The 26,363-nt window shown below is 39.0% G+C and overlaps 1 protein-coding gene across 1 annotated transcript in view; it reads right to left on the bottom strand.

The window, feature by feature from the left end:
- The window catches only part of METTL24 (methyltransferase like 24), a 110,636-nt gene that overhangs the window by 7,396 nt on the left and 76,877 nt on the right, over positions 1 to 26,363 (bottom strand). The window lies entirely within an intron of this gene.

Genomic DNA, 26,363 nt, shown 5'->3' with positions numbered 1-26,363 from the left:
CTGTGACTTCTAGAAATTAATGTATATAGAAATTAATGTATATTTAACCAAAGATATTTTCTTATTAAAAAACCAGTACATAGTTATTATTTAAAAATTAAAGCTACAGATAAGCAAAAAGAAAAAGAATTAAAATACACATCATCTAGAGTTTAAAAACAATTCATTTGAACACCTGGCATATTTCTTGTTAAACGTTTTTCTTTGTCTTAAACACACACACATACACACCCCACAGATTACAGCCTACATGGGCATAATTCAAATACACATGTTGCTTATAAAATTAGAATTATACTGTTTTAAAATTTGCTTTTTAATATAACAGGCCATGAATATTTTTCCAGGCCAATAAATTTTCATCTAAAACGTTCTCTCAAATAGCATCCTTGGGAGCTTTCACAAGAATGTGATGGAGGTGAGTAAGGCCCCTGCAGGAGTGAGGGAGATGTGGAGGAGGCCCCAGACCTTCTGCTTCGATTCAACAGGAGCAGCTCCCCTTTTCCCTCTTTTATATGCTTGGAATCCCTTGTAAATTTTTGCTTAAGAAAGAGCTTTCCTGCCTAAGAAAAAAAGAATTTGGAAGCCTCCAGCTATAATTGTTTTTTTAACAATTTTTATATTGGTTTAATTTACTTAACCAAATTCCCCTTCTGATGGTCATTTAGGTTCTTTCCAACTGGATGATGTTACAAACTGACGTGCTCAACCAACTTGCAGCTAAATATTTAAGTGTGTTTGATTCCTTCCTTAGAAGAAGAACACTCCCGGAAGTAGAGCAGCAGGTTCAAAACATAGGCACAGTTTACACCTTTAATAATTTTACTAACCAGCAACCCCTTCCTGTCCCTGCTCTTGAGAAACTGAGGACAAACCAGGTTGCCCTAAGGTGGGAAGCACGGGCAGGCAGACCACAAATGGCTCCTCCACTGTTATCAGCCCAGTCTACACTCGCTTCTTTTCTTACCCTGAAGCCACATGACACTCTGGAGCATTCCTAAACAGACCTATACTTTTATGTCCCAGTGATTCTCTAGATAAGACAAAAACCATTTAAAGAAAGAGAAAACAAGACAAATCAATTTTAACTAAGTACATGTTAAACTGTTTTTATATAACTTTTTATTTTAAACATTTTAATAAAAAATGCTTTATCTATTGTTCTATATTAAATCTTTAAAAGAAGATAGATTCTTTTTCCACCCAGAAAATGTGTATTAAAGTTTCAAACTGGCTATTACCATCCCTCATAAAGCTAATTCATCATTATATTAGTCAAAATCCCTGGCTAAGAGCCAAAACTACATAACACCAATAAAATGTCAATATTAACCATACAGCTTATCAATCGACTAACACAGAACAAGGGATTTCCCATTCATACCAGAATTGACCTGCAAACACAGCTGCTTGCCTCACTATGGGCAGTCTGGTTTTGAGGCAAGAATCAGATACTATATATATGGCATTTACAGATATATCTCACATTTTGTAAAAGATAGATTCCTGAAAAAGTGTGGAAATTGATTTTTGTAATTAGGCTCTATTTTTTAAATTATTATTTATTTGACCACTCATTGAGTTATTTATAAATATTTTTAAATTAATTTCTCAGCAATTACTTAGCACCCCAACAATACATGCTGCATTCATTCTCCATATTCACCGTGGTTTAGGTCAATATTCAATCATAATTTTAAAATTATTTTATCAATACAACTTCTTCCTGGCTTTTAGTTTAATTATGAAAAGTTGTTATTTAATGATTGAAGCAAGGTAAATCCAGGCTTTTATATACTGTCTGCTTAAAGCAAGATAGATCTGCACCTACAAAATTAAAAGCTGAACACATTAGAAAGAGGATCTTGTTTTTGCAGAAAAATACAAGAAATTTATCTTAAATGAAGAAGAGGATTGAAAGTCTCCTTAAAAGCCTTAAACTTTAAACACACTAAATCAGGCCCAATTATCATTGTTGGCTGGCAGAAATGTAACATTACAGGATTTTTGCTACCACTACAGAGATAAGGGAGATAAGGGAGATAAGACTTGCCCTACATAGTATGGGAAATATGAACGGTCACTCTAAGCTAATGTAGGAGCAATTCTGAACTAATAATAAAAGAAAATGATTTGTATGTAGTAATCGGCTCACAGAAGTGACCTCTGCAAGGAGCAACACTCTGTAACTGAATTTTAAAGGAATTAAGGGAAACATTTACAAACACTTTTTTTTTTGCTAAATCTCTAGCCTATTCCAAAGGAGTTAACCTGAAGCTGCTGGGCAAGAACATTCTGGGCTGGGTGAGGTCATATAACATGTAACTCCAGAAACCTAGGTCAGAGACAGGAAATGGGTGAGCTGGTGACAAGTCAAGAAGTCAGCAGGGCTACTGGTGACATGCAACAGCAAGGAACCAAGCAGCGCAAATTTAGGCAGGATTGAGGTGGCAGCAAGGGACCTGGCCCAGGGCAGAGTCAGGCAGCACCAAGGACAGCACCAGGCAACTGCTTTAATTTCCATCAGCACAAAAAGTTCTATTGGACAGTGCTGCTCAGAGCATCACATGCATCAGAATCAGCTGGAGGGCTTGTGAACACACAGGTTCTGATTCAGTGGATCTGGAGTGAGGCCTGAGTATTTACATTTTTACCAGGAGCCCAGCTGATGGTGATGTTACTGGTCCAAGGATGACACTTTGAGAACCACTGGGCCACACATCAGACTTGGCCGATGACACTGGGTGAGCTTTTCATGGTGTGTTTGCAAAGAACTCAGCCTCAGCACAGGCTGGGTTCTCCCCCTTCTCATAAGCAGATGCAGAAAGTATCTACGCACTGGTAGGGACTTCCCTGGTGGTCCAGTGGTAAAGAATCCATCTTCCAATGCAGGGGACATGGGTTCAATCCCTGGTAGGGGAACTAAGATCCCACATGCCGTGGGGCAACTAAGCCCACATGACACAACTACTGAGCTTGTGCGCCTCAACAAGAGAGTCCACGTGCCACAAACTACAGAGCCCATGCACTCTGGACCCTGCACACCACAACTACAGAGCACACACGCCCTGGAGCCCGCATGCCACAACTAGAGAGAAGCCAGCACGCCACAACGAAAGATCCCACACGCTTCAAGGAAGACCCCGAGTGCTGCAACTAAGACCCGATGCAGCCAAAAAAGAAATAAAAAAGGGAGCAAGAAAGAAAGTATCTGCACATTGGTCATCTTTGGCTTGGAAGGCATATGGTGGGTTTCCAACACCAGATGTTTTCTTTACTAGGATACAGTTAGGTCAGGGTTTCCTAAACATATCACCAAGGTGTTGATAAGGCTTGTACTCCTTGCCTGTGTACAGAAAAATGTGTGTTTATTTCCATGAGCACTTTTCTAAGAAAATTCTAGTCCCTGGGACCTTGGCTCTGGGGCTAATTGCCTTATCACATGGGTCTAGGGCAGGTTGTTTAGCCTCTCCTACCACAGGGCCCTCTTGAAGTTAAAGGAGAAATGCACATAACTCACAGAAACGCACGGCACCTAACAGAGAGTATGTGCTCTGTTTGTGGCAGCTGTTATTATTTTCACGAATTCTCAGCGTGGTCCATAACCCCTTCATTAGCCCTGCCTCAGTTAAGATTATCTTGTTTAAGCTAATATTAAAATGTGCCTGGGCTTCCATGGTGGCGCAGTGGTTGAGAGTCCACCTGCCGATGCAGGGAACACGAACGGGTTCATGCCCCAGTCTGGGAAGATCCCACATGCTGCGGAGCGGCTAGGCCCGTGAGCCATGGCCGCTGAGCTTGCGTGTCCGGAGCCTGTGCTCCGCAACGGAAGAGGCCACAATAGTGAGAGGCCCGCGTACCGCAAAAAAAAGAAAAAAAAAGTAAAAATAGTTGATAGGTAGATAGATGGATGAATGGACAAGTGAATAGATGGACAGATGGATGGCTAAGAGAATGGAGAGATGGTTAAATGGACCTCCCAGGATCCAGGTTCTGGAAGATTAGAGCCAGTAATGATACGTGAATATCTGGGCCACTTCCTCATTTTCTAGACAAGGAAAACTGAGGCCTAAGAGGCTAAATGATTTGTCCAAGATCACAAATTAATTAATCAGTGGCAGATATTCTACAGCTCAAACATCACTCTCTGCTCTGAGTCTTAGATACACATACACATACATACACATACATCCATTAACATTTATCACGCATTAATACAGCTTTGAGATGAGTCTACAACTCTAAGCTTAATTTTCCTTGAGACTTAAGGACTAGCGAAGTGTTTTATTTCATGACTGCTACAGTATTTGAGAAAGAAGCATAATTCCTTTCTTCTCTCAATATCCCTCTCTGCCAAGAATCACTTTGCACCAGAAGTGCCCAGAAAAGCACAATCTGGCGTTTTCTAAATTTACTTCTGATCAATACCAGCTCACCACTAAGAACATTAATACAAATTCAGATCCTATAAAATGCTTTTCTCTTAGTAGAGAAAAATAGCAACATATACTATTGTTTAGTTTAAAGGAAATGTAGCATGGCAGAGGTATCACTTGCACACATATCCATTCCTTCTTCTTTCTCAATAACAAAACCCTGATTTCTAGCTGATCACACTGCTGCCCAGATAAAGGACTATATTTCCTAGTCTCTCTTATGGCTGTGTGGCCATGTGGCTAAAACCTGACCAATGATGTAAGAGTAAAATTGTCACGTGGGATTTCCAGTAAGTTCCCTTAAAGGAAAAGGCTGTACTTAGTGCTTCCTCCATCCCTTTGCCTGGAGTGAGAATGTGATGGCTGGAGCTGCAGCAGCAATACTGCACCATGAGGAGAAAGATTACACCCTAAGAAGAAAGACGAGCTGGTTGAAGCTCAGATCCCTGATGACTATGGAGTCTCTATACAAGACTTGTACTACATACCTCTAGACTTCTCTTATATGAGAGGAAGAAAATTTTCCTACTGTTTAAGCCACTATAATTTTTTTTCACATGTAAGTCAACCTAATTTTATTTTATTTATTTATTTTTTGCAGTACGCGGGCCTCTCACTGCTGTGGCCTCTGCTGTTGCGGAGCACAGGCTCTGGACGTGCAGGCTCAGCAGCCATGGCTCACGGGCCCAGCTGCTCTGCGGCATGTGGGATCTTCCCAGACCGGGGCACGAACCCGTGTCCCCTGCATCAGCAGGCAGACTCTCAACCACTGCGTCACCAGGGAAGCCCCCAGTCAACCTAATTTTAAATACATTCAACATATTCTAGTATTCTTCGCTGCTAATAAAGAGTCGTGTCCCTGTTGAAAAATTTATTTAGAATTGAAATCTTCTGTGAAGAAGTAGTTAGTGGCAGTGAAACAGACCAGGAATCCATGCCTGCTGGAAATTAACTTATTCAGCACTTCCTGAATTGGTAAGCAACTTTCTAACTCTAGAATTTCTACTCTTCCTCTAGATTCCCTACATATTTCTTTCTGGCCTCCTCCTCCTTTGCTCCAAAACCATAGCAATTCCTCTCCTTCCAGAATTCTTATGACCACCACATTGCACTCTCCCTTCCTCTCTTAACGCATAAATTTACAATGCATTAACAAAATGGATCTGCAAAATACACCTGGTCAGTTCTTTTAGCCTGAAAAATCTAGGTTTGAGTCATCATGTTAATGAAGTTAGTACTATTCTTGATCTGTTCTATACATTTGAAATTCTAGTATATGCTTAAGCCAGATACTGACTTATTATCTTGACCATTCAATGAAATCTACACATTTGTATATTTTTATTGAAAGCACAGATGCTTTCTCTTGAAGAATCAAAGCAAAATTCAGTCAGTCCTCACCTGGAGTAAGAAAATAAAGATATCTTTAGTCTTATAATGCTCTCATAATTAACATTCACTTTAGGCAATTTTAAGTTGAATGTGTCAAGTCTTTCACCTGCAAAACAAATGTAACTTATAATTGGGGTATATCCAGGTTTTGTGAAGCTTGAAGCTTATTTAATTTGAGGACCCTTTTTAAGAAAAAGAATATAAAATTCCAAATACAGAATTAGGTAAAATCACTTCTGCTTATAATCAAGACATATGTACAAGTCCCAACTCAAGAGAAAAGAGGATTAAATGATAGCAAACTATAAACAGATGTATGGCTAAAAGCCAGAAAATAAAGGAAAAAATAAAAAGAGTTTTTTAAAAACCTACAAGAAAAAAATTCAAGCAGTACCAGTTTTGAACCTCCTGTTAAATTTATGTAGCAATTTCAATGAGGGGAGAAAAACTTTATACACAGAAATATCAGTGCCGACTATCACATATGGAAATTATCAATAAAATACCCAAAGAAATCTGCTAGATATTCAGACACAGCTTGTATCCAAAGCCTCATCTTAGGGAAAATGTTAAGACAATGATGGAGAAATAACCACTCATTGGTTCTCACTGGATATTACTTAGAAGTCCCTAACATTTGCTCTAGATGCGCCATTCCTCAGAACATAACTTTTTATCTTATACCTACTGGTAATAAAAAAAAAAAATTAATAGCCTACTTTAATCAAGCACTTGCTATATGCCCACTCAAGCAGCATGCTAAGCACTTTTCATTCAATGCCCCCAATTCATCTCCCAACAAACAAATGAGGTGTTTAATTATCCTCATGCTACAGATGGGCAAACTGAGGCCTAGGTAGGTCACACAACTTGCAAGAGGTGAAGCCAAAGCCAAACCCAAGCAGTTTCCATAGAAACCTGAGATTCAGAGAAGTTAATCAACCAACCCAGGTCACACAGCTATTAAGTGGTAGAATCAGGAATCTAACTAGGTCTGACATCAAAACAGACGTTCTTAACACCATATTTTTATATCCTCAGAATGTTAAGGAAACCAAGCACAAAATATGATATTGTGGAGGGTTTCTGGATTTACAGTTCCCTTTGCAAAAATGACAGGTGGAAAGCAAATATGGAGTGTTTATTAACCTAATACATCTTTGTTGAGCTCCTAGCATGTGTATGGCCCCCTTGCTGCCATTCTTGGGGGTAAAAGGTAGCAATTAGACCTGGCTTTAGACAAAACACCCACATTTTAGCAGTTGTATCAATAGCTTATTTTATCATTGGAACTAGTGCCCTCTCCCCTTTGTTCCATGTACTTTTTCTAGAATAATAACATGGTCACTATATTCATTTCATAATTTTTGTATGACCAAAAGGCATAACTTGGGGCTGAGACATTTTCTTTACCAAGTCATGTTTTATAAAGTTCCATACAAAGTAATATAAATACGTAATAATAAGAAAACCACCATTTGCATCTGTGGAGGCTGGAACAACAGACACAAGACTCGTGTCCCTTAGCTAAAGAGGGGTTTCCTCCCGCTAATTCATCTCCTCCACACCAAAAATGGATTATGTATTCCCTTTAATTCCACACCAAAAATGGATTATGGATTATGTATTCCCTTTAATTCCTAATTTCAGATTCAGGTCCAACCAGAAAGGGCCAGGTCTATAGCCAACACCATGTCACGTGTTAAATTGCCCAAAAAAAAAAAAATTATTTGAACCCTAGCATACCAAGAAACAAATATATGACATTCCATCCACTTCAGGCCTCTCCATTCCCTAAAGGGCAATAATTTGGGATGCTGTTTGTTTCTGTTTATAAAAATAAGACATGAATTTGTTAAAAATTGGGAAAGTACAAAAAGATATAGAGAAGAAGGAAAAAACTGTTCAAAATCCCAGTCCCAAGTGGAAATAACTATTAACATTTCGGTTATATTTCTTGCAGTATTTTATCTACCTTAGAAAATAATTGAGATCAAACAGTACATATAATTCTGAAATCTCTTTCTAATGGGGAGTTTTTGCTTTGCTTGTTTTTTCACTTTAAAAGGTCATCTGCTTAATACTCATGTACGGAGCCCTTTTTTACAGGCAAAGAGCATTTCAACAGCTTGACTGGAACATTCTAGAGACATCTGAAAACAGGCCAAGCTTTTCTTAGGCGTAATTCAGTAGGCTGTCCTGGGACTTTTTGCTCCATAGAAGTGAAGATGCGCCCTCACAATTTACCCTCCATAGAGTTATGTGACAAGATGAGAACTGACCTTCCTGAAAAATAAGATTTGTCATTGTATTTTCATGCTAATATGAATTTAGTGAGAAATTTGTATTTTTTCATGTTTTACAACATCTACTGATTTACACCTGGCACTCTCTGAATTACACAAGCAGGAAAGATTGCAAATTCAAAAGAAAGGAAGCACATATGCAGAAGTGGGGAGTCATTTAAACATTTATCAAGATAAAAGTGTGCAAGAGCCTCATTCGTTTGACAAGGAAGAGGTGAAAGAAGAGGGTGTGAAGGAGGAGGAGGGGGGAGAGGAGACTCAGCTTCATCCTCCAACTGCCCAGTGCCTTGTAGAGGACTTCTGGTTGAGATTTCTCCTTTCTAACAGCCCTAAAACCTTTCTTATTCCTCAGTCTCACAGCAAGTAGAATGGCTGCCCAACAGTTAAGGTGGAAAGATGCCTTTACTACTTTGTTTGCTATGAATTGACATGTGGGACATTTGGCAAATGATCACCTGAAAATCACCCAAATCTATACACTTCTAACTGAATCAAAGAGATCAATACATATAATAGATTTTTTTTAAGCCTGTGTGTTGGCCCAGAACAGAGAGAGTGGAGGTAATCATGAAAGTTTTATGGGTTGTCAGCCAAGGACTTCATCATCTTGCTTGATTTCAGTGGTAGCTGTTTTTATAATTTTTAAATTGAGGTTCCCAAGATTCTCTATCCTCTTATTCATCTTCCTTTATTTTTTAAAAGAATTGCTGATGCCTGGGAGGTTTCAGCCATGAGGCAATGCAGTTTTATTGGAGCTAGAGGAGTTTTCCAAATGGCATCTTTTCAATAGAAACAAAAGGAAGGATGTCGTTTCCCTAACGTGCATATGCCACTTTGTGGAGCTTGGTGGCCAGTCCGTTGTTAACCTGTCACCACGAACAACACCTTCCCTATATTTCAGGGAGTGAGTGGTTTCAGGCAGACATATTTCAGGCACCAAGGTTAGCTCTGAATCATGTTAAGTAGAATGACAGCCTACTGGCTACTTCCCTGAATAATGTAGTAATAACACATAAACTTCTTGGAAAGCCAAAACCCTTACAAGACATTTTACTTAGCAAGTTTAAATTCTTTCAGTTACTAGTGATCCTCATACCAGTGTTTTCCATAAATGTCTAAATGGAGATAAATGTGTTCTAATTGTCTTGTTTCTTATGAGAGGAGGAAAAGCAGTACCATCTTGGTTCTTCTGAAGTGAGTTGCCAAATTTAGTTGAGTTCCTTACTAACTGGATGTTTAACTGAAGAATTCATGCCAAAAACAGCTTCTTAATGTCTTTAGTTAAGAGCATACATCTTTAATTTGTTGTTTCAAAAAATTGAGCATGGTGTACTGTATCAGATGCGAGCTTATTGATCTATGTGCTAGAAATTGTCAACCAGATACACATTTGAAATTGAAAAAATAATTAACAGGGAAGGATTAAAAGGAGTCCATAGTTCATTGTAAAAAGTCTATATAGCCTATATATTTTTTGAAGTCGGTTCTCAGTTATCTATGGGGTAATTTCAAAACCCACATTCAAAAAGCAGTTAGACATGTACACTTCATAGCTAAATATCAAATATTTATTTAAATAATATCAATTATTTATTTATTGTCAAACAATAAATTGTTGACAGTGCACAACCAGCTTTCATTATTTGTGGGCAATGTGACTTATTTCTGTTTTCTTCATAGACAAAAACCCAGTTCAAATTTGTTTACAGCAAGCCCCAGAGCAACTTTAAATGTTTTAGTAATGAATATTTCTTTTAAAATGAATTCTTAAATAGAGTTTTAAAATGTTTCATGCTGTAGCTTTAATTTTTATTTATTTATTTATTAACATCTTTATTGGAGTATAATTGCTTTACAATGGTGTGTTAGTTTCCGCTTTATAACAAAGTGAATCAGTTATACATATACATATGTCCCCATATCTCTTCCCTCTTGCGTCTCCCTCCCTCTCACCCTCCCTATCCCACCCCTCTAGGTGGTCACAAAGCACCGAGCTGATCTCCCTGTGCTATGCGGCTGCTTCCCACTACCTATCTATTTTACATTTGGTAGTGTATATGTGTCCATGCTACTTTGTCACAGCTTACCCTTCCTCCTCCCCATATCCTCAAGTCCATTCTCTAGTAGGTCTGTGCCTTTATTCCTGTCTTACCCCTAGGTTCTTCATGACATTTTTTTTTTCCTTAGATTCCATATATATGTGTTAGCATACAGTATTTGTCTTTCTCTTTCTGACTTTGTAGCTTTAATTTTTTATTGCAGTAGGATTTGACTTTTTTTTCAAAAATAAATTTGTTTTATTAAAACGGTTGTAAAAATGCAACTGGGACAGAAATGTATACAACAAAAAGTAAAAGTACCTTATTCCTGCCCACATTTTAAATTTTGGTAGAGACTGATAGATGTAATAGCTATTGCTAAAATGCCAAGGCTGACTGATAGCACCTTCACCAACACTGGCTCTTATCAATCTTTTAAGTACTTGCTTGCCCAATATTTCTAATGAACTATGCCTTCTCTCGAGTTTACAGCCTTGAATTGTCCACCTTCCACAATGTTTCCAGAATTATCTACCTAATTTTAAACCTAATTACAGTAAGTCCCCTACACATGAACAAGTTCCGTTCCAAGAGCATGTTTGTAAGTCCCATTTGTTTCTAAGTTCAACAACGTTAGCCTAGGTACCCAACTAACACAATCAGCTATACAATACTGTACTGTAATAGGTTTATAATACTTTTCACATAAATAACATGTAAAAAAAAAGACACAAAAAATAAAGAAAACATTTTTAATCTTACAGTACAGTGCCTTGAAAAGTACAGTAGTACAACAGCTGGCATACAGGGGCTGGCACTGAGTGAACAGGCAAGAAGAGTTACCGGCTGGAGGAGGGAGAGGAGGTGGGAGATGGTAGAGCTGAAGGATCATCAGCAATAGAAGATGGAGGGCAAGCTGCACTTTCACTCACGCCTGAAGTTGACTGCACGGTTCTGGTTCCTTGCTGGATTCAATTCTATCTACCCTCTTAATAAAATGATCCAGCGATGTCTGGGTAGTAGCTCTTTTCTTCTCATCATAGATGACACTGTAGCACTGGACTGCATTCTGAACGGCCGCTGCAACCTTCATGTACTGTTCTATGTTTGGGTCCTATGCCTCAAAAACTAACAGAGCCTCCTCAAATAAAGAAAATCCCCTTGCCATTTCCTGTGTCATGAATCTCTTCAGTTCTTCAGTTACTTCTTCTTCGTCCGTTTTTGTTTCCATCGTTATCTCTTGGCGCTTCTTAGCAGTACCAGCTACATTACCACTGCTTTTACACTTGCTTCTGGACATCCTGGGCTTGAAAAAAGGATACTGTACTACTGTACTCCTACGGTACTGTACAGTGAAGTACACAAAAGCACAACCACTTGTAGAGGACGCACGAACGTGCCAGTGTATGCCAGACATGTGAACACGTGAACTTATGTGACTGGACATGCGAACACACGTTCGCCTATTTGAAAGTTCTCAACTTGAAGGTTCGTATGTAGGGGCCTACTGTATTTTAGTCCCCAGTTTCAGGGCCTCTGCTAGCTCCCTGTAGCTACAAAATGAAATCCAAACTCCTTTACAGGGCTCACTAGGGCCCTCACAGCCTGGACTTAACCTTCTTTTTTTGCCTCATATCCTTTTTCTCTCCACAGATAACTTTTTGTGCAAGCCACGCTGAATTTTTTACCTTTTTGTAATTCACGATTCTCTTTCTCAAGTCTCCACCCCTGCACTTACTATTTCCCCTCACTCCTACCTCTGACAACCTCCCATTCCACTTCTAAGAGCCAGCTGAAGTATCACCTCTTCTGTGATATCTCCCTGACCCCCCACCTAAAAGGAGCTATACATCTCCTCTTCTGCTTCTCTTGCATTAGCACTTAGTACCTTTCAGGATAATTTTTGCACAAATGTTTGTCTCCCCCTACAGACCATGATGTCTTTGAGGGAAAGGACCCTCATCATTGCTGCCCTTCATTGGTTGAGTTCCTGATTTACAGGAGAGCCTCAAAAAGTGTTTACTGAACACCTAAAAAGTGTTCAACAGTATCCAGCAAAACTAAAAAACAACAACAAAAATCCAGGCTCTCTTCTTTGTCTGTGGCATGGAATATGAAATATTTCAGAGTGCTTAGTACATAACAAGCATTAACAACCTATGGCTGCCCTGCACAAGGAAAGCATGCTAAGAAACTGCTGTTGGGCACTTCCACAGCCACAATCGAAATGACCAAGAAGGAAATCTATACCTAAGTATTTCTCCTTCCTGCCCTCCTTCTGCCTTCCTCTCTCACCTCCTGTGACTTCACAACCATGGCATTCACTCTCAGATGCCCTCTGGCTGGACAAAGCTCTTTACTACAAAATGTTCATCAAGCCAGACACAGAAATTTCCTACTTTTCCATCTCGGTCAACTTGCACTCCCTCAGCCAAGTGTTATGAGACACCTACCCGAGAAACAAATGAGGTCATATGATTTAAGTAGCTGATGTCCAGGCAAGAATAAGCTCAATCTTCCAGAGAGAGAGATGGCTTTTTAAAAGATTAGCTAATTGGGACTTCGCTGGTGGTCCAGTAAAGAATCTGCCTTCCAATGCATGGGACACAGGTTCGATCTCTGGTTGGGGAACTAAGATCCCACATGCTGTGGGGCAACTAAGCCTTTGCACTACAACTACTGAGCTCGTGTGCCTCAACTAGAGAGCCTGCGTGCTGCAAACTACAGCGCCCACACGCTCTGGAACCCGTGTGCCACAACTAGAGAGAGAAAAACCCGCACGCTACAATTAGAGAAAAGCCCGCGTGCCGCAACAAAGACCCCACGTGCCATAACTATGACCTGAGAAAGCCAAAAAAATAAACAAAATAAATAAATATTAAAACCGGAAAAAAATAAAAGATTAGCTAACTAACTCAAATGAATCTAACCAGCAGAATGTACTTAAGAGATATTTTTATTGGAAGGCATTCCTGAAGTCCCTTGGACTTTCTGGGTATTTAGACCCTACCAACCCCAAGACGGAAGAGAGGTGTCAGCAACCAGACCCTGTATTTCTGAAAGGTTGCCCACATCAGGCACATCTGCAGGGATTTCTCAGTGTACCTTCTTTAGAGGGTCAGTGCTCAGAAGGTCACAATCGCTCAGTGTATACACTTTTGGTCTGGTAGAAAGAAATCATTAAAAAACAAATAAGGGGCTTCCCTGGTGGTTGGGAGTCCACCTGCCGATGCAGGGGACACGGGTTCGTGTCCCGGTCCGGGAAGATCACACATGCCGCGGAGCGGCTGGGCCCGTGAGCCATGGTCGCTGACCCTGCGCGTCCGGAGCCTGTGCTCCAAAACGGGAGAGGCCGCAGCAGTGAGAGACCCGCGTACCGCAAAAAAACAAACAAAAAAAACCAAATAGAATTAAGGCAAGAGAGCAAGGAGGGAAAAGATTGAGAGAAGAGTGACAGATGAGAAAGGATGTCAATATTGGGAGAATCACATAGGAGATAAAAAGCCCAAACAGATGACACTGGGCACTCACACAAAAAAACTACTGAAAACATCAGAAATGCATCCATCCCATCATTAAAATGCTTTTCCCCTAAAAAAGCTGAGTGTCCTATAACATATTAGCTAAAAAAAAGAAACAAAAACAAAAAGACATAAAAGATTGAGTGGATTAGAAAACCCCAGAGTACTTTTCTTCCTGAAATGATGAAAGCCTGCTGAATGGCTGGAAGTGTCTCTGCTCTACCCTCACTTCTCATATTAGTTTCCATCCCCAATTTGATCTGATTTCCAGGGCGGCCATTTCTCTTATAGCCACACATGCTGAGATCAAAGGATGGAGAGGCTGTTATATTCAAGACTAATGTTATAGAGAGAAGAGTTGGAAAGGGCTCAAAATTCATTATATATATAAAAAAGTTTTTAAGGCATAAAAACCATTTTCAGGGGAAGCCAAAACCAAAAATAGTAGCAACTTTAAACTTCATTTCAGGAGCACGAGGGATATTATACCCCTCCATGTGGTTGCCTAGGGAACAGGATTCATTTATTCTTTGCTATTCAATAATATCTTGGAAATTTCTACCTTATATTATACCTATGATTGTTAAATCTACTCTAAATGGAAAGGCTCCTCAAAAAGTGCACTTTAAGTTACAGTACAGGAATCTTTGTCAGGAAAATGTCATATAAAGCCAAAGTTCCTTTAATATCTCTTGCTGTTCTAATACATTAACATTCTTCTACTGGGATAGGAGACTTTCTTATCCACAATATCTTATTCTTCATTTTGATTACTAAATGTGGAGTCTTCTTATACATAAGTGAATTTGCCTCAATTAAACACACTTATGTGAGCCTGTCAAAAAATATAAATAGGAGTATCCTGGTCTGAACTGAAGCATGCAAAATTATTCTGACTTTCCCCTAAACATTAATGAAAGAATACCCTTGATAACAATGTGTAAGAAGCAAAAGGAATGATATTTGGTTTTCTGTACATGACAAATGTTCTTCAGCTTTTGTCTGTTATAGGCCCAACCATGAGGGAGAAAAGTTCGAGTAACTGCCATGGGGAAACTTATAGAAAGTGCCATCCATGACTTTAGCACATGTTTGTTTTATGTAAAAACCACACTGCTGGCCAAATCCCTGTCCCTCTACTTCCTGTAACTCTCTAAGCCCTAAGTAATTATTTCATTGAGTGTGCTGGGTCTTTCATACCTGGTTCCCTGTGTTGTTAAATGAACAAAGGGCATTCTGAGAGCAGACCCTCCAGTGGGTAGAATGTTCCTTCCGTTTATGTCCCTTGCTCATACTTATTTTTTATTTTTTATTTTTGGCTGCATTGGGTCATCGTTGCTGCCCGTGGGCTTTCTCTAGTTGCGGCGAGTGGAGGCTACTCTTCGTCGTGGTGCGCAAGCTTCTCATTGCAGTGGCTTCTCTTGTTGTGGAGCATGGGCTCTTGATGCACAGGCTTCGGTAGCTGTGGCACACTGGCTCAGTAGTTGTGGCTCATGGGCTCTAGAGCTCAGGCTCAGTAGTTGCGGTGCACTGGCTTAGTTGCTCCGCGGCATGTGGGAATCTTCCCAGACCAGGGCTCGAACCCGTGTGCCCTGCATTGGCAGGCAAATTCTTAACCACTGCGCCACCAGGGAAGCCCTTGGTCATGCTTTTGGCTTCTCCACACATTAGCACTTTTTACAGGAAAACTAGATGAGGTTAAAGTTTAACTCTTTACTTTCCTCTTTGAAACAGCTTGTGTTAAAACCTAGATTAGGGAAGAAACTGAGACCAATGGCTAAAGAGCGGGGACTTCGTGATTTGGCAAGTTCAATTTTCTATGAAGTTTTAAGATCCTGGCTGTCCTGTACCTAAAACAGAGACTTTGTATCTCAAACACATATCTTCCAGTACAACCATCTCTGAAATGATAGCCATCAGCTGAACAGCAAAATCTCAATTAACCAGAATCTAACCACAGGAGAAAAATTTCTACTTGTCATAAAGCACTGTCTTGGGCAATATGGGGCTTAAAAATATGCCAAAATAACTTTTTCTGCAGATCAACTTTAAGGGAGTTGAATGATGAAAGAACAAATTCATATAAGAAATCTCATTTTTAAAAAATGAAAACAGTCTAGTGGTTAAGACTTCACCTTCTAATGCAGGGGGTGTGGGTTCAATCCCTGGTTGGGGAGCTAAGATCCCACATGCCTCACGGCCAAAAACATAAAACAGAAGCAATATTGTAATACATTTAATAAAGACTTTTAAAAAATGGTCATCAAATATATCTTAAAAAAAAAAAGAAAACAGGTGTTTCCCTGGTGGCACAGTGTTTGAGAATCTGCCTGCCAATGCAGGGGACACGGGTTCGAGCCCTGGTCTGGGAAGATCCCACATGCCACGGAGCAACTACGCCCGTGAGCCACAACTACTGAGCCTGCGCGTCTGGAGCTTGTGCTCCACAACAAGAGAGGTCGTGACAGCGAGAGGCCTGCGCACCGCGATGAAGAGTGGCCCCCGTTTGCCGCAACTAGAGAAAGCCCTCGCACAGAAACAAAGACCAAACACAGCCATAGATAAATAAATAAATTTTTTTAATAAATGAAAACAATTTCCAGGGAAGGTCCTAAGATAAGTGCATACCCAGTTCTATCTTCTACAGCTAATTTCTATACCACAAGAGTGAAGTTCAGAGTGACTTTACAGGATTGTCAAATACCTCACTTTGCTCACTTTATTTTTTTTTTAACTAGGGCCTATTAATGGCTTCTATGGAATACTGGATACAGATGTTTTAACATGTAAATGCTGAAGTGGATTAACAAACAAACAACACAATTTTATCAGTTTTAAGTTTTAAATTGTTTTATTTGAGAATATGCAATTCTGCTACAGAAAATGAGAAATCAAATGGGATAGGTGAAAATTGTAAGATATGCTAAGTACAGAGTAACTTATGAGACATTAGGCATAAATAAAATACATAGATGTGCTGAACATAGAAAGAGATAGAAATGCTGGGTAAACACTAAAATTGTCACTAAACATTACACATACATGATGTATGAGACACTTAATATTTATGAAGTCTTAAATTGGTCACCCATTGGTTACACCCATTCTAGCTCCACAGAGAGTCTGCCAGATAAAATCCATAACTGCTCATAGACTAGTTGGTGAGCTTACCATTGTGGCCAGACACACTTGTCCCTGTATCTCTCTAATTGAGCTTTCTTGCTCCAAACCTCAGGTCTGTTCCTTGTAACCACACCATCAGCAGGGAAGGCTGATGAGAGAGGAAGGGTTGTAGGGGGAGAAAGTGGCGGGGGGGGAGGCAGAGACTGACCAAGACTCATGCAGTGTGGTCCTTCTACCTCACCTGCACCCAAACCTAAGTACATAAACCTACTCCATCTCTTTCCCCTTATTTCTCACTGTGTGTTTTTAATTGATTCAATAAACCATGTGATTAAAACATCTTAATTTGTGATGCATAACCCATGGGACAGTTTACCTGGTAGTATATTTGAAGGCTACATTGCATCAAGGTAATTTCCCACATGACAAAAATCATCAGTGTTTCTTAAGCCTTCATATTCTCTGCTAATTGTCTGCCACCAAGGGCCAATAGAAGGAAAATGAATGGAAGGTGGCAACCAATTATTAATTGGCTAAAGTCATTAATCCTGCTTAGTCCTACAGCTTGGTTACACATGGTCTTTGTTCTGAGTTTATATTACATACATATAAAGAGTTATGTTTTCTCCTGGTGAAATTATTCCTAGGTCAAATAATTAAATTACAGATATTGGTATTTCACAATGTTCCACAATGAGTATAGTGGCCTATAAAGGGGGTTATGACCTCAAGATGCTCACACAGCTGAAGTTTCACTACCATCATTGTAGAAAGATGCTCACTAACAGTGTGAAACTAACTCATTTAACTGCACCTGTACTTATTTGTTACATATTTCACATGGGCCAGGCACTATGTTGTGTGCTGCAGTGGAGAAAAGGTGAATATGATAGAGTCACTATCTCAGAAATTTCATAGTGTATCATAGAGAAACAGTGTATCACAAAGATACACTACATATCCAGGTAATTATGATACAGGGAGCTAGCTACATTCTATAAAAGACATGCAAACAAACCTTTAGGGACCTTTCTTTGTTTCCTGGTGCACGAGGACAGCGAATTGAGAGCGCTGCTTAAAGGAGCTCCAGAGACTGGCACGAGCCACGGCTGGCAGCACAGACCACAGACACGGACATGGGAAGCTAGGGCTACTGCTGCCGCCACCAAGAAGCCTGTGTGTGAGCACAGGTCACTATCCACACCTCCCTTCCGGGGAGCCTGTGCAGCCCACCACTGCCATGCTCCCGGGATCCACGGACAGCTTTCCCGGGAGAACACACGGCGCGCCTTAGGCTGGTGCAACGTCACGCCGGCCTCTGCCGCTGCAGGCTCACCCAGCATTCGCACCCCTCCCTCCCCGCGGCCTGAGTGGGCCACAGTCCCCGAATCAGCGGCTCCTTTAACCCCGTCCCGTCTCAGCGAACAACAGACGCCCTCCGGAAACCTACACGCACAGAGGCGGGGCCATATCCAAAGCTGAGCCCCGGGAGCTGTGCGAACAAAGAAGAGAAAGGGAAATCTCTGCCAGCAGCCTTAGAAGCAGCGGATTAAATCTCCACAATCAACTTGATGTACCCTGCATCTGTGGAAAACCTGAATAGACAACGAATCATCCCAAATTGAGCAGGTGGACGTCGAGAGCAAGATTTATTATTTTTTCCCCTTTTCCCTTTTTTGTGGCTGTGTATGTGTATGGTTCTGTGTGAGATTTTTGTCTGTATAGCTTTGCTTTCATCATTTGTCCTAGGGTTCTATCCATCCGTTTTTTTGGTTTTGATTTTTTTAATTAAAAAATTTTTTTTCTTAATAATTATTTTAATAACTTTATTTTATTTTATCATACTTTATTTTCTTTTATCTTCTTTCTTTCTACTTTTTCTCCCTTTTATTCTGAGCTGTGTGGATGAAAGGCTCTTAGTGCTGCAGCCAGGAGTCAGTGCTGGGCCTCTGAGGTGGGAGAGCCAACTTCAGGACACTGGTCTACAAGAGACCTCCCAGCTCCGTGTAATATCAAACAGCAAAAATCTCCCAGGGATCTCCATCTCAACACCAACACCAAGCTTCACTCAACGACCAGCAAGCTACAGTTCTGGACATCCTATGCCGAACAACTAGCAAGACAGGAACACAATCTCACCCATTAGCAGAGAGGCTGCCCAAAATCATAAAAAGTCCACAGACACGCCAAAACACACCACCAGACGTGGACCTGCCCACCAGAAAGACAAGATCCAGACTCATCCACCAGAACACAGGCACTAGTCCCCTCCACCAGGAAGCCTACACAACCCTCTGAACCAAACTTAGCCACTGGAAACAGACACCAAAGACAACAGGAACTACGAACCTGCAGCCTGCAAAAAGGAGACCCCAAACACAGTAAGATAAGCAAAATGAGAAGACAGAAAAACACACAGCAGATGAAGGAGCAAGATAAAAACCCACCAGACCTCACAAATGAAGAGGAAATAGGCAGTCTACCTGAAAAAGAATTCATAATAATGATAGTAAAGATGATCCAAAATCTTGGAAATAGAATACAGAAAATGCAAGAAATATTTAACAAGGACCTAGAAGAACTAAAGAGGAAACAAGCAACGATGAACAACACAATAAATGAAATTAAAAATACTCTAGAAAGGATCAATAGCAGAATAACTGAGGCAGAAGAACAGATAAGTGACCTAGAAGATAAAATACTGGAAATAACTACTGCAGAGCAGAATAAAGTAAAAAGGATGAAAAGAACTGAGGACAGTCTCAGAGACCTCTGGGACAACATTAAATGCACCAACATTCGAATCATAGGGGTTCCAGAAGAAGAAGAGAAAAATAAAGGGACTGAGAAAATATTTGAAGAGCTTATAGTTGAAAACTTCCCTAATATGGGAAAGGAAATAGTTAATCAAGTCGAGGAAGCACAGCGAGTCCCATACAGGGACAATCCAAGGAGAAACACGCCAAGACACATACTAATCCAACTGTCAAAAATTAAATACAAAGAAAACATATTAAAAGCAGCAAGGGAAAAAGAGCAAATAACACACAAGGGAATCCCCATAAGGTTAACAGCTGATCTTTCAGCAGAAATTCTGCAAGCCAGAAGGGACAGGCAGGACATAATTAAAGTGATGAAGGAGAAACACCTACAACCAAGATTACTCTACCCAGCAAGGATCTCATTCAGATTTGATGGAGAAATGAAAACCTTTACAGACAAGCAAAAGCTGAGAGAGTTCAGCACCACCAAACCAGCTTTACAACAAATGCTAAAGGACCTTCTCTAGGCAAGAAACACAAGAGAAGGAAAAGACCTACAATTACAAACCCAAAACAATTAAGAAAATGGGAATAGGAACATACATATCGATAATTACCCTAAACGTAAATGGATTAAATGCTCCCACCAAAAGACACAGATTGGCTGAATAGATACAAAAACAAGACCCATATATATGCTCTCTACAAGACACCCACTTCAGACCTAGAGACACATACAGACGGAAAGTGAGGTGATGGAAAATGATATTCCATGCAAATGGAAACCAAAAGAAGGCTGGAGTAGCAATTCTCATATCAGACAAGATAGATTTTAAAATAGAGAATGTTACAAGAGACAAGGAAGTACACCACATAATGATCAAGGGATCGATCCAAGAAGAAGATATAACAATTGTAAACATTTATGCACCCAACACAGGAGCACCTCAATAAATAAGGCAAATACTAACAGCCATAAAAGGGGAAATCGACAATAACACATTCATAGTATGGGACTCTAGCACCCCACTTTCACCAATGGACAGATCATCCAAAATGAAAATAAATACGGAAACACAAGCTTCAAATGATACATTGAACAAGATGGACTTAATTGATATTTCTAGGACATTCCATCCAAAAAAACAGAATACACATTTTTCTCAAGTGCTCATGGAACATTCTCCAGGATACATCAAGCCTTGGTAAATTTAAGGAAATTGAAATTGTATCAAATATCTTTTCCGACCACAATGCTATGAGACTAGATATCAATTACAGGAAAAGATCTGTAAAAAGTACAAACACATGGAGGGTAAACAATACACTACTTAATAATGAAGTGATCACTGAAGAAATCAAAGAGGAAATTTAAAAATACCTAGAAACAAATGACAATGGAGACACGACGACCCAAAACCTATGGGATGCAGCAAAAGCAATTCTAAGAGGGAAGTTTATAGCAATACAAGCCTACCTTAAGAAACAAGAAACATCTCGAATAAACAACCTAACCTTGCACCTAAAGCAATTAGAGAAAGAAGAACAAAAAAACCCCAAAGTTAGCAGAACAAAAGAAATCATGAAGATCAGATCAGAAATAAATTAAAAACAAATGAAGGAAAGGATAGCAAAGATCAATAAAACTAAAGGCTGGTTCTTTGAGAAGATAAACAAAATTGATGAACCATTAGCCAGACTCATCAAGAAAAAAAGGGAGAAGACTCAAATCAATAGAATTAGAAATGAAAAAGGAGAAGTAACAACTGACACTGCAGAAATACAAAAGATTATGAGAGATTACTACAAGCAACTCTATGACAATAAAATGGACAACCTGGAAGAAATGGACAAATTCTTAGAAATGCACAACCTGCCAAGACTGAATCAGGAAGGAACAGAAAATATGAACAGACCAATCACAAGCATTGAATTGAAACTGTGATTAAAAATCTTCCAACAAACAAAAGCCCAGGACCAGATGGCTTCACAGGCGAATTCTATCAAACATTTAGAGGAGAGCTAACACCTATCCTTCTCAAACTCTTCGAAAATACAGCAGAGGGAGGAACACTCCCCAACTCATTCTACGAGGCCACCATCACCCTGATACCAAAACCAGACAAGGATGTTACAAAGAAAGAAAACTACAGGCCAATATCACTGATGAACATAGATGCAAAAATCCTCAACAAAAGACTAGCAAACAGAATCCAACAGCACATTAAAAGGATCATACACCATGATCAAGTGGGGTTTATTCCAGGAATGCAAGGATTCTTCAATATACGCACATCAATCAATGTGATACACCATATTAACAAACCGAAGGAGAAAAACCATATGGTCATCTCAATAGATGCAGAGAAAGCTTACGACAAAATTCAACACCCATTTATGATAAAAACCCTGCAGAAAGTAGGCATAGAGGGAACTTTCCTCAACATAATAAAGGCCATATATGACAAACCCACAGCCAACATCATCCTCAATGGTGAAAAACTGAAACCATTTCCACTAAGATCAGGAACAAGACAAGGTTGCCCACTCTCACCACTCTTATTCAACATAGTTTTGGAAGTTTTAGCCACAGCAATCAGAGAAGAAAAGGAAATAAAAGGAATCCAAATCGGAAAAGAAGAAGTAAACCTGTCACTGTTTGCAGATGACATGATACTATACATAGAGAATCCTAAAGATGCTACCAGGAAACTACTAGAGCTAATCAATGAATTTGGTAAAGTAGCAGGATACAAAATTAATGCACAGAAATCTCTTGCATTCCTATACACTAATGATGAAAAATCTGTAAGTGAAATCAAGAAAACACTCCCATTTACCACTGCAACAAAAAGAATAAAATATCTAGGAATAAACCTACCTATGGAGACAAAAGACCTGTATGCAGGAAATTATAAGACACTGATGAAAGAAATTAAAGATGATACAAATAGATGGAGAGATATACCATGTTCTTGGATTGGAAGAATCAACATTGTGAAAATGACTCTACTACCCAAAGCAATCTACATATTCAATGCAATCCCTATCAAACTACCACTGGCATTTTTCACAGAACTAGAACAAAAAAATTTCACAATTTGTATGGAAACACAAAAGTCCCCGAATAGCCAAAGCAATCTTGAGAACGAAAAACGGAGCTGGAGGAATCAGGCTCCCTGACTTCAGACTATACTACAAAGCTACAGTAATCAAGACAGTATGGTGCTGGCACAAAAACAGAAATATAGATCAATGGAACAAGATAGAAAGCCCAGAGATAAACCCACGCACATATGGTCACATTATCTTTGATAAAGGAGGCAGGAATGTACAGTGGACAAAGGACAGCCTCTTCAATAAGTAATGCTGGGAAAACTGGACAGGTACCTGTAAAAGTATGAGATTAGAACACTCCCTAACACCATACACAAAAATAAGCTCAAAATGGATTAAAGACCTAAATGCAAGGCCGGAAACTATCAAACTCTTAGAGGAAAACATAGGCAGAACACACTATGACATAAATCACAGCAAGATCCTTTTTGACCCACCTCCTAGAGAAATGGAAATAAAAACAATAATAAACAAATGGGACCTAATGAAACTTCAAAGCCTTTGCACAGCAAAGGAAACCATAAACAAGACCAAAAGACAACCCTCAGAATGGGAGAAAATATTTGCAAATGAAGCAACTGACAAAGGATTAATTTCCAAAATTTACAAGCAGCTCATGCAGCTTAATAACAAAAAAACAAACAACCCAATCCAAAAATGGGCAGAAGACCTAAATAGACATTTTTCCAAAGAAGATATACAGACTGCCAACAAACACATGAAAGAATGCTCAACATCATTAATCATTAGAGAAATGCAAATCAAAACTACAATGAGATATCATCTCACACCAGTCAGAATGACCATCATCAAAAAATCTAGAAACAATAAATGCTGGAGAGGGTGTGGAGAAAAGGGAACACTCTTGCACTGCCGGTGGGAATGTGAACTGGCACAGCCACTACGGAGAACAGTATGGAGGTTCCTTAAAAAACCACAAATAGAACTATCATATGACCCAGCAATTCCACTACTGGGCATATACCCTGAGAAAACCAAAATTCAAAAAGAGTCATGTACCAAAAAATTAATTGCAGCTCTATTTACAATAGCCAGGTCATGGAAGCAACCTAAGTGTCCATCATCGGATGAATGGATAAAGAAGATGTGGCATATATATAAAATGGAATATTACTGAGCCATAAAAAGAAATGAAATTGAGTTATTTGTAACGAGGTGGATCGACCTAGAATCTGTCATACAGAGTGAAGTAAGTCAGAAAGAGAAGGACAAATACCGTATGCTAACACATATATATGGAATCTAAGGGAAAAAAAATATCATGAAGAACCTAGGGGTAAGACAGGAATAAAGACACAGACCTACTAGAGAATGGACTTGAGGATATGGGGAGGGGGAAGGGTAAGCTGTGACAAAGTGAGAGAGTGGCATTGACATATATACACTACCAAAAATAAAACAGATAGCTAGTGGGAAGCAGCCACATAGCACAGGGAGATCAGCTCGGTGCTTTGTGACCACCTAGAGGGGTGGGATAGGGAGGGTGGGAGGGAGGGAGACGCAAGAGGGAAGAGATATGGGGACATATGTATAACTGACTCACTTTATTATAAAGCAGAAACTAACACACCATTGTAAAGCAATTATACTCCAATAAAGATGTTAAAAAAAAAAAAGAATCACAGTCATATCTCAAAGACATTTTTCACTCTTTTCCAATATTTAAATATTAATATTCTAGTATCATTTTTTACTCACTGAATTACACAGCCTCTGGTAAATGTGGTATTATTGTGTGAAAAAGAAAAAAAAAAAAAAACATTTTGGGAAACTCAAAGAGGTAAGCAATCACATTCACTGTATGAATCCCCGTAAAGTAAAATGGTACAAATTCTCTTGAGGGTAATTTAGCAATATGTATGAAAAGCCTTAACACTGCACAGTTTATAGTAGTTAAAAACTGGAAATAATCGACATACCTAACATTTTCGGAGTGGTTAAATAAACTCTGATACACCTATGAATCAGAATATATGCAGGTCTTAAAATTTACATTGCAAATATGTATTTCATTATAGGTTATAGAAAAAGTATAAAATACACACGGTAAAAAAAAAAAAATGTTCGGGCTTCCCTGGTGGCGCAGTGGTTGAGAGTTCGCCTGCCGATGCAGGGGACACGGGTTCATGCCCTGGCCCAGGGGCATCCCACGTGCCGCAGAGCAACTAAGCCAGTGCACGACATCTACTGAGCCTGCACTCTAGAGCCCTCTAGCCACAACTGTTGAAGCCGGCGTACCTAGAGCCCGTGCTCCACAGCAAGAGAAGCCACTGCAATGAGAAGCTCGCGCACCACAATGAAGAGCAGCCCCGGCTCGCCGCAACTAGAGAAAGCCCATAGGCAGCAACGAAGACCCAACACAGCCAAAAATAATAAATAAATTTATTAAAAAATAAAGTACACACACATACATATGTATGTAAAACTCTTCACGTTTATTCAAATAGCGGGTGACATACTATTTGGATCTTTGTTTGGGGCCTTTAACATTTATCTCCGATATCTTTATGTACTCGCAAAATATAGTTCTACAGCATGTTTGTAAATAGTCACAGAGAATGCAATTGTATGGATAAATATATTATTATATATTTATATATTATATATGTATTATATTATATATTATTATATATAAATATATATTAATATAAGTTTAATATATAAATTTATACATTAATATATATTTATTTACATATATTTGTTGTATTTATAAATATACAACATATAAATGTATGTTTTATATTAATATATTAATATATACATTGATATATAATATATATTTATATACTAGCATATATTTATATAATAAATATATTTAAATATATATAAATCCAACAAAATATGTACAAGATCTATATGAGGAAAATCACAAAACTTCAATGAATAAAATCCAGTAGGAACTAAATAAATGGAGAGATATTCCACATTCATGGTTTGGAAGACTCAATATTTTCCAAGATGTCAGTTCTTCCCTGTTTGATCTATAGATTCAATGTAATCCTAACCAAAATCCCAGCAACTTCTTTTGTCAACAAATTGATCTGGAAGTTTATATGGAGAGGAAAAAACCAAGAATCACCAATGCAATATTGATTGAGAAGAACAAAGCTGGAAGACTAACACTAACTGACTTTAAGACTTACTATAAAGCTATGGTAATCAAGACATTGTGGTACTGACAAAAGTATAGACAAATAGATAAATGGAACAGAATAGGTATCCCAGAAATAGACCCTCATAAATATAGTCAACTGATCTTTAACAAAGGAGCAAAGGACAGCATTGGAAGAAAAACAGTCTTTCAACAAATGATGCTAGAAAAACTGGACATCCCCTACAAAAAAAAAAAAATGAATCTAGACCCAGACTTTATACCCTTTACAAAAATTAACTCAAAATGGATAACAGACCTAAATGTAAAATACAAAACTATAAAACTCCTAGAAGATAACATGGAGAACATCTAGATGACCTTGGATTTGACAATGATTTCTTAGATACCACACCAGAGACAAGATCCATGGAAGAAATAAGATAAACTGGACTTCATTAAATCTAAAAACTTCTGCTCTGTGAAAGATAACGTCAAGAGAAAAAGATAAGTGACAGACTGGGAAAAATATTTGCAAAGGATACATCCAAAAAC

Source organism: Phocoena phocoena, chromosome 12, assembly GCF_963924675.1.
Source record: "Phocoena phocoena chromosome 12, mPhoPho1.1, whole genome shotgun sequence".
Taxonomy (NCBI): domain Eukaryota; kingdom Metazoa; phylum Chordata; class Mammalia; order Artiodactyla; family Phocoenidae; genus Phocoena; species Phocoena phocoena.
The sequence above is the reverse complement of the archived record's forward strand: the minus strand, read 5'-3'. Positions and strand labels throughout refer to the sequence as shown.